General features: G+C 40.0%; 1 pseudogene; it reads left to right on the forward strand.

Annotated features, from left to right (window-relative positions):
* Positions 1–8,896, forward strand: part of LOC147460941 (uncharacterized) — a 128,578-nt pseudogene extending 119,682 nt beyond the window's left edge.
* The last annotated feature ends 644 nt before the right edge of the window (positions 8,897–9,540 follow it).

The raw sequence follows: 9,540 nt of genomic DNA on the forward strand, positions 1-9,540 counted from the left end.
AAACATTGTCAAGGAGCAATGTCATGCTTCTGTATTGCATGAGGTGTCCATTGGAATCAAATGAAAGTTTAGGCTAAGGGGACCACAGGAAAACTTTTGCTGCCAGAAATAGACCCTATTTTGATGAATTTTTTACACAAGGTTCCAATCCGAATTGGAAAAAGTATATAAAATGGCAGTCGTAGCTAATGAGGTGTATTTTTTGCCCATTTTTTGACTTTTTTATTTGGAGCCACGGTTGAGGAGATATAATCAAAATAATGGACCCCAATCTGTCCACATCATGCAGGGATAGCTCATTTCCAACTTTTCCAGTTTCTGTTCACACTGTCTCTTCTCTCTGGTGTTAGCCCTTGGGGGTTCCCTTCACCTATAAAAGGGGACCTCTTCTTCCTTGAAAACCATTGAAGCATTCAAGCCATTGATGAGAGGAATTCATGAGGGAGTGAGTAGTAATGCTTAATTGTACTTAGCCATTAACATAAGCCTAAGCCTACACTTTCTCCTAGACGAAGACTAGCCATTCTTGTAAGCTATTCTTGGAAGATCAACTCTAATCGAAGAAGTTCTTGGATTTGGTGTATCAATCAAAGTTGAACTCTTCCCTCTTCTTCTCTCTCCATCAAAAATGGTGCCGAAGGGTTTGACAAGTAAGATGTATTCTACATTGATATTTTGTTGATTTCTTGTTGTTTTCTTTTCCATCTCTAATCCAACACATATATATATATATATATATATATATATATATATATATCTAATCTCATCTCCTTGCTTAAACCTATCTCTCTCACACTTAGAAATTCATTCTCTCTATAAATTCTAGGTTCTCCTTGCTACAGGTACATCTCTACCTGCAGTATCCTTATTGCCTACGGGCAAGAATAGGGCTTGGGATGAAAACTTCTCATCTCTTCACTTCTCTCATATCTACATTTCTCACATACTATCCTACATGAATAATCCACATGATGAGAATTTCTATCGCTTCCACTTTGTGCGATCTATTAGAATTAACGTATGGATTAGCCGTAAAATACACTTTCAACAACGTATAGTGTTTCTCTTTGGCCTAAAAAGGCTCAATGAAATACTTCTTTCACCGGATCCCATCATACTACCTCTTATACACTATAACTTTTCTTTTGACGTAAGTGTAGTTATCTTGCTATGAACCAAGAGGATTTGTATACACAATTAATCTCAATCACTAGGCAAAATATATATATTATGGTAAGCACAAAACTACAATTTCAAAAAACAATTCCTAGCCTGTTTGGTCGGCAAAGATTGAACGCCATTAACTCATCTATTAACCCTTTCATATTACCTATGATTCGTTATGACCATAGCCTTGATGTTTTTATTTTTGTGTTGTTTTGATTTTCTCTCACTACAAGAGGTCCTTCAATGTAGCGACGCTTGTAGTGCGACGCTCAAATGGGAAAAAGCTATAGGCGTCGCTATATAACAAAGACTATAGAGATGCCTATAGCGACGCTCATAGAGACGCTTATAGCGATGCTCATAGAGACGCTTATAGAGATGCTCGTAGAGACGCTGACCCTGTAAAAATAATTTGAGGACATCTGAAACTCAGATTTGTAATCTGAGTTTCGACACTCTCTGCACAATAGGTATACCTGCCTCCCTCTCTCTCTCTCTCTCTCTCTCATACTCACACACACACATACACGAGGAGAGGAGGGAGAGCCATGTATGCTCCCTCCCTCTCCTCTCTCTTATGTTCCCTTCCCCTCTTTCTTTCTCTCTCTCTCTCTCTACACTTTGTGTGTGTGTGTGTGTGTGTGTGTGAGAGAGAGAGAGAGAGAGAGAGAGAGAGAGAGAGAGAGAGAGAGAATGTACACACACATGAGTAAACAAAGAACACACACATACACATTGAGAGAGAGAGAGAGAGAAAGAGAGAGAGAGAGAGAGAGAAAGAGAGAGAGAGAGAGAGAGAGAGGGAGTGAGAGAGATAAAGAAATGAAATGAAATGATATATTTAACGTCTTCAAAATACCAAAATGACTTATGAGACCAATCCGATAAACTCCTTGTGGATTTAATCTAATGTCTAGGTACAAACATAAAAGTGAAGTAAAGTGGAAGACTAAAATCATCATCATCTTCATCAATTTCCAACATTGGGCGTTGTCTGAGAAAGTAGTGCATTGGTCAATGAAGAGCTTCATCAATGTCCGCCTTTGTAAATAGACGTAATGGGTATCTCCCATATCGTGCTAGAGTAGTCTTGATCCTCTGATGGAGCCTAGATTGATATCGTGGACGTCTAGCTCTCCCGAGCTCAATGGCTCTTTCAACTAATATATCTTTAGTATGAGAGAGAGAGAGAGAGAGAGAGAGAGAGAGAGAGAGAGAGAGAGAGAGAGAGAGATAGATAGAATTATCTTCCATGGAGGTCATGACCCATGAGAACAAAAACACAACATTACAACAATTGCTTCTCTGTGCAGGTTGATACATATTAATTAAGGACTGAGGGTCCATCAAGAGGGTAGAGTAGGAAAAAAGAGAGAACAAAAACCTAAGGGTTAGCTGAGGGGAGAGCCGGTTTGGGTTTTTGAAATTCTTGGATGATCGCTTTGCCACCTTGGTAGACTGCCCATTTGCCTTGCTTGCATGCTTTGTGCATTTTCTTGAGCTTGCTTGCTTTACTCTTGAGTTGATTCATGGTCCATTCTTCTGCATTCCAAAGCTTTTTTTCCTTGAGAAGTCGAGATTGACGTAGCAACTTCATACACTCATCTTTGTCCTTGAACGTGAGTATGCAATGCTTGGGTGGCACATGTCTATGTGTATCATTGATCCAAGCAATAGTTTCGGGCTTGATGTAGATAGGTTGAAGAATGTCATTGAGCTTGGTGATTTCTTCCTGAAGGGTATCCTCCACGGTACACCACAATTGTGTAGCCTCCCAATGCTGACCTTGAGGCCAAGAGATTCTTGTAGCCGGCATTCTTGCTATAGGGCCGCCTATATCTTGGTGTCAATCTTCTTATGTGTTGTTTCATGTGATTCTTTCTCCACTGCCACTTCGACTGCGTGTTCTTTTTCAAGAAGAGCTTGGTTCTCTTCTTCCTTCCCATCTTCAAGCTTTCATAAACATTCTTTAAGTCTCTCATTCTCCCCGGTGAGTTCTTGAATATGAGCCTCAAGGGTTGTGATTCGTGCTTCTTGGCAGGCGGCGGGGTCCTTCTTTAGTGTCACTACCACCGCAAGAAAGCTCTTGCATGCAACATGGGTACCAAAGGACGACATCATGCTACAGAAGGGGATTCCTACTGTTGAAACACACAACATGAGATCAAGGGCTTATTTTGCTTTAATTTTTTTTGAATATTTGGCGTTTCTTCTTGCGTTTTTGTCTACGGCTTACCATATGCGCTCTTGACTTTGCCTAAAGCTTATCTAATAAACTATGGATGGTTTGGGTAAGCGCACAAGCCGTTTCTGAAGTCCGTTTGCGTTTTTCCATAGAAAAACGCGAACAGACTTCAGAAACGTCTTGTATATCTGGCGTTTCTTCTTGTGGTTTTGTCTACGGCTTGCCATACATGCTCTTGACTTTTCTTAAATTTTACGTAATCAACTATAAATGGTTTGGGCAAGCACACAAGCCATTTCCGAAGTCCGTTTGCATTTTTTCGTAAAAAAACGCGAACGAACTTAAGAAACACCTTCTGTGTTTGGTGTTTCTTCTTGCGGTTTTACTACAGCTTGTCGTATGCGCTATTGACTTTGCCTAAAGCTTACCTAATCAACTATGGATGGTTTGGAAAAGTGTTGAAGCCGTTTCCTAAGTCCGTTTGTATTTTTTCGTAGAAAAATGCAAACGGACTTCAGAAACGGCTTGTGTTTGGTATTTTTTCTTACGGTTTTGCCTACGGCTTGACACACGCGCTCTTGACATTGCCTAAAGCTTACCTAATCAACTATAGATGGTTTGAGAAAGTGTTGAAGCCGTTTTCAAAGTCTGTTTGCATTTTTTTATAGAAAAACGCGAACGGACTTCAGAAATGGCTTGTATATTTGGCGTTTCTTCTTGTGGTTTTGTCTACCGCTTGCCATACACGCTCTTGACTTAGCTTAAAGCTTACCTAATCAACTATCGATGGTTTGGACAAGTCGTACACAAAACCGCAAGAAGAAACACCAGATATACAAGCCGTCCATTTGCGTTTTTCTACGGAAAAACGCTAACGGGCTTCAGAAACGGCTTCTATATCTGGCATTTCTTCTTGCGGTTTTGTCTACGGCTTGCCATACGCTCTCTTGACTTTGCCTAAATCTTACGTAATAAACTATAAATGGTTTGGACAAGCACACAAGCCATTTCCAAAGTCTGTATTTTTTCGTAAAAAAACGCGAATGGACTTAAGAAACAGCTTCTGTGTTTAGCGTTTCTTCTTGCGGTTTTACTACGGCTTTCCGTATGCGCTATTGACTTTTTCTAAAGCTTATTTAATCAAATATGGATGGTTTGGGCAAGTGTTGAAGCCGTTTCCTAAGTCCGTTTTCATTTTTCGTAGAAAAACGCAAACGGACTTCAGAAACGGCTTGTGTTTGGTGTTTCTTCTTATGGTTTTGTCTACGGCTTGACATATGCGCTCTTGGTATTGCTTAAAGCTTACCTAATCAACTATGGATGGTTTGGGCAAGTGTTGAAGCCGTTTTCGAAGTCCGTTTGAATTTTTTCGTAGAAAAACGCGAACGGACTTCAGAAACGGCTTGTATATTTGGCGTTTCTTCTTGCGATTTTGTCTAGGCTTGCCATACACGCTCTTGACTTAGCTTAAAGCTTACCTAATCAACTATGGATGGTTTGGGTAAGCACACAAGCTATTTCCGAAGTTCGTTTGTATTTTTTCGCCAAAAAATGCGATCGAACTTAAGAAATAGCTTCTGTGTTTGGTGTTTCTTCTTGCGGTTTTGCTACAGCGTACCGTATGTGCTATTGAATTTGCCTAAAGCTTACCCAATCAACTATAGATGGTTTGGACGAGTGTTGAAGCCGTCTTCTAAGTCCGTTTGCATTTTTCCGTAGAGAAACGCAAACGGACTTCAGAAACGGCTTGTGTTTGGTGTTTCTTATTGCGGTTTTACCTACGGCTTGACATACACGCTCTTGACATTGTGTAAAGCTTACCTAATCAACTATAGATGGTTTGGGCGAGTGTTGAAGCCGTTTCCGAAGTCCGTTTGCAGTTTTTCGTAGAAAAACGCGAACGAACTTCAGAAACGGCTTGTATATTTGGCATTTTTTCTTGCGGTTTTGTCTATGGCTTGCCATACGCTCTCTTGACTTAGCTTAAAGCTTACCTAATCGATAAGCCGTAGACAAAATTTCAAGAAAAAACGCCAAATATACAAGCCTTTTTTTAAGTCCGTTTGTATTTTTTCACAAAAAAATACGAATGGACTTAAGAAACAGCTTCTATGTTTGGTGTTTCTTCTTGCGATTTTACTACGGCTTTCCGTATGCACTATTTACTTTGCTTAAAGCTTATCTAATCAATCATGGATGGTTTGGGCAAGTATTGAAGCCGTTTCCTAAGTCCGTTTGCATTTTTTCATAGAAAAACGTAAACAGGCTTCAAAAACGGCTTATATATTTAGCGTTTCTTCTTGTGGTTTTATCTACGGCTTTTCATACGCGCTCTTGACATTTCCTAAAGCTTACCTAATCAAGTATGGATGGTTTGGGCAAGCGCACAAGCCGTTTCTGAAGTTCGTTTGTGTTTTTTCGTAGAAAAACGCAAACGTGGACTTCAGAAATGGCTTGTGTATTTGGCGTTTCTTCTTGCGGTTTTGTATCTGGCTTGCCATACGCACTACTGACTTTCCCTAAAGCTTAGCTAATCACCTATGGATGATTAGGACAAGTGTTGAAGCCGTTTCCTAAGTCCGTTTGTGTTTTTTCGTAAAAAAACGCAAACAGACTTCAGAAACGGCTTGTGTGTTTGGCGTTGCTTCTTGCGGTTTTGTCTACGGCTTGCCATACGCGCTCTTGACTTTGTCTAAACTTTACTTAATCACATGTGAATGGTTTGGACAAGCACACAAGCCGTTTTCGAAGTCCGTTTGTGTTTTTTCGTTAAAAAACGCAAACGGACTTAAGAAACGGCTTGTGTGTTTGGCGTTTCTTCTTGCGGTTTTGTCTACGGCTTGCCATACAGGCTCTTGACATTACATAAAGCTTACCTAATTGACTATGGATGGTTTAAAAAAGTGTTGAAGCCGTTTTCAAAGTCCGTTTGTGTTTTTCGTGAAAAAACGCAAACGGACTTCTGAAACGGGTTGTATATTTGGCGTTTTTTCTTGCGATTTTGTCTATCTCTTGCCAAACGCGCTACTGAATTTGCCTAAAGCTTACCTAATCAATGGTTTGGACAAGTGTTGAAGCCCTTTCCTCGGTCCGTTTGCGTTTTTTCGTAGAAAAACGCAAACGGATTTTAGAAACGGCTTGTGTGTTTGACGTTTCTTTTTGCCGTTTTGCCTACGACTTGACATACGTGCTCTTGACATGCTTACTTAATCAACTATGGATGGTTTGGACAAGCGTACAAGTCATTTCTGAAGCTCATTTGCGTTTTTCCGTAGAAAAACGCAAACAGACTTTAGAAACGGCTTGTGTATTTAGTGTTTCATCTTGCCGTTTTTCTTACGGCTTGCCATACGTGCTATTAATTTTGTCTAAAGCTTACCTAATCAACTATGGATGGTTTGGACAAGTGTTGAAGCCGTTTCGGAAGTCCGTTTGCGTTTTCTCGTTAAAAAAACACGAACGGACTTAAAAAACGGCTTGTATATTTGGCGTTTCTTCTTACGGTTTTATCTACAGCTTGCCATACGTGCTCTTGATATTTCTTAAAGCTTACCTAATCAACTATGGATGGTTTGGGTAAGTGTTGAAGCCGTTTCCTAAGTCCGTTTGTATTTTTTTGAAAAAAAACGCAAACGAACTTTAGAAACGGCTTATGTGTTTGGTGTTGCTTCTTGAGATTTTGTCTACGGCTTGCCATACGCGCTCTTGACTTTGTCTAAACCTTACCTAATCACATATGAATGGTTTGGACAATCACACAAGCCGTTTCCGAAGCCCGTTTGTGTTTTTTCCTTAAAAAAACGCGAACGGACTTAAGAAACGGTTTGTGTGTTTGGCGTTTTTTCTTACGGTTTTGCCTACGGCTTGCCATACAGGCTTTTGACATTACCTAAAGCTTACCTAATCATCTATGGATGATTTGGGCAAGTGGTGAAGCCGTTTCCGAAGTCTGTTTGTATTTTTCGTAGAAAAACGCGAACGGGCTTCTGAAACGGATTATGTATTTGGCATTTCTTCTTGCGGTTTTGTCTATCGCTTGCCAAATGCGCTATTGACTTTGCCTAAAGCTTACCTAATCAACTATGGATGGTTTGGGCAAGTGTTGAAGCCATTTCTTAAGTCCGTTTTTGTTTTTCCATTAAAAAACGCAAACGAACTTCAGAAACGGCTTGTATGTTTGGTGTTGCTTCTTGCGGTTTTGCCTGCGGCTTGACATACACGCTCTTGACATTTTCTAATGCTTACCTAATCAACTATGGATGGTTTGGACAAGCGTACAAGCCGTTTCTGAAGTCTGTTTGCGTTTTTTTGTAGAAAAACACAAACGAACTTCAGAAACGGCTAGTGTATTTAGCGTTTCATCTTGTCGTTTTGCCTATGGATTGTCATACGTGCTATTAACTTTGTTTAAAGCTTACCTAATCAACTGTGGATGGTTTGGGCAAGTGTTGAAGCCGTTTCGGAAGTCCTTTGTGTTTTTTCGTGGAAAAACGCGAACGGACTTCAGAAACGGCTTGTATATTTGGCGTTTCTTCTTACGGTTTTGTCTACGGCTCACCATACGCACTCTTGACTTTGCATAAAGCTTATCTAATCAACTATGGATGGTTTGGGCAAGCGCACAAGCCGTTTTTGAAGTCCGTTTACATTTTTCGTAGAAAAACGCGAATGGACTTCAGAAACGGCTTGTATATTTGGTGTTTCTTCTTGCGGTTTTGCTTACGGCTTGCCATACGCGCTCTTGACATTGCCTAAAGCTTACCTAATCAACTATGGATGGTTTGGGCAAGCTCTCAGGTATTTCGACACTACATACTAAACACCTATAGTGAAATGTTGAATGAATCAAAAGACAAAGTCATCAGCATGCTGCATGACGAGATGAGTTCTTCAATGAAGACTTGCTGAAAGGTGCGGATGCATCAGTACAGGTGCGGATGCATCAGTACAGGTGCGGATGCATCAGTACTGCAAGCAAAAACGCTATGAAGTGCAGAAAGCAATAAAGCATGGGTGGAGCAAACCAAATTGGCTGGCTAAAGAAGATCGGAAGAACGTAAAGCAAGCAGCACCTGAGAATCCCGACAAGTGGAAGCAACAAAAGGAGGTAGCCAGAGCACGTGTAGAAGCAGGGAGCTCGCACCACTTGGGGAGCGACGGATGGGCGTCATTTGAGGCCAACATTGTAAGTGTTATTGCATCGCCCTTTAGGTTTGGTAGTTATAGGTATTTGTAATTTTAAATTCTAACATAACGTTTTCTTTGTATGTTTTGAACAATGGTCGATGATTGGACATGAATCCACACCATACGAGCGCGAGTATGCAGACCAAAAGGGCTTAAATGTCCTTATGGACATTCAGAGTTATCGCTTCGACTTGGTTAGTATTTAACCTTACACTCTTACATTTGTTATATTTTAAAAATAAGCTAAAAATTAGATTGTTTTGTAATTATATATTTATACTTAAATAAAGTCGTAGTGTTGTTTTTTTGCAGTATCCGACAGATATGCCTCTCGGACGCGATGAGACGTCAGATTAGTCGACGTCAAAAGAGCCGTAGATAACACTAGTTTTATTTTTTCACAGCATGTATTAGGAGATGACGTGTGTACGTCAATTTTATAACTATTGGCCAACAATGTATTTTTCCAATAATTAATGACAATTGCGTTGTAGCTAGTACATTTTAATCAAAACTTATCAATCAAGTGATTTTGCCTATGATGTGTATAATTTTGTCAATTTATTACTTTGTCAATTCACTTTTGTCGATATACTTTTATCAGTTTTGCATCTTAGTTTTGGAAACTTTATGTTTAAAATGGTTGATGGGGTGGCAGGGTAATGTATAACCTACCACCAAAAAAATTTATTCTCGGACATCGCTATATACGACGCTATTTTTGGACTTGCAGCGTCGCTATATGCGTCTCTATTTGCGTCTCTACATGCGTCTCTATTTGCATCGCTATTTGAATCGCTATTTGCATCTTTATTTGCGTTTCTATAGGTGTCTCTATATAACGACGCAAATAGAGATGCATATAGAGACGCAAATAGAGACGTTCTCTTTTTGATGCGCATAGCGACGCTTATAGTGACGCCAGGGGTAAAAATATCCCCGTGTATTTTCGTCGCTAAAGCCGTCACAAGTGTGAAGAACCTCTTGTAGTGTCTTTTGTG

This window comes from Adiantum capillus-veneris, chromosome 3 (genome assembly GCF_014529385.1).
Source record: "Adiantum capillus-veneris isolate H3 chromosome 3, ASM1452938v2, whole genome shotgun sequence".
Lineage (NCBI taxonomy): Eukaryota > Viridiplantae > Streptophyta > Polypodiopsida > Polypodiales > Pteridaceae > Adiantum > Adiantum capillus-veneris.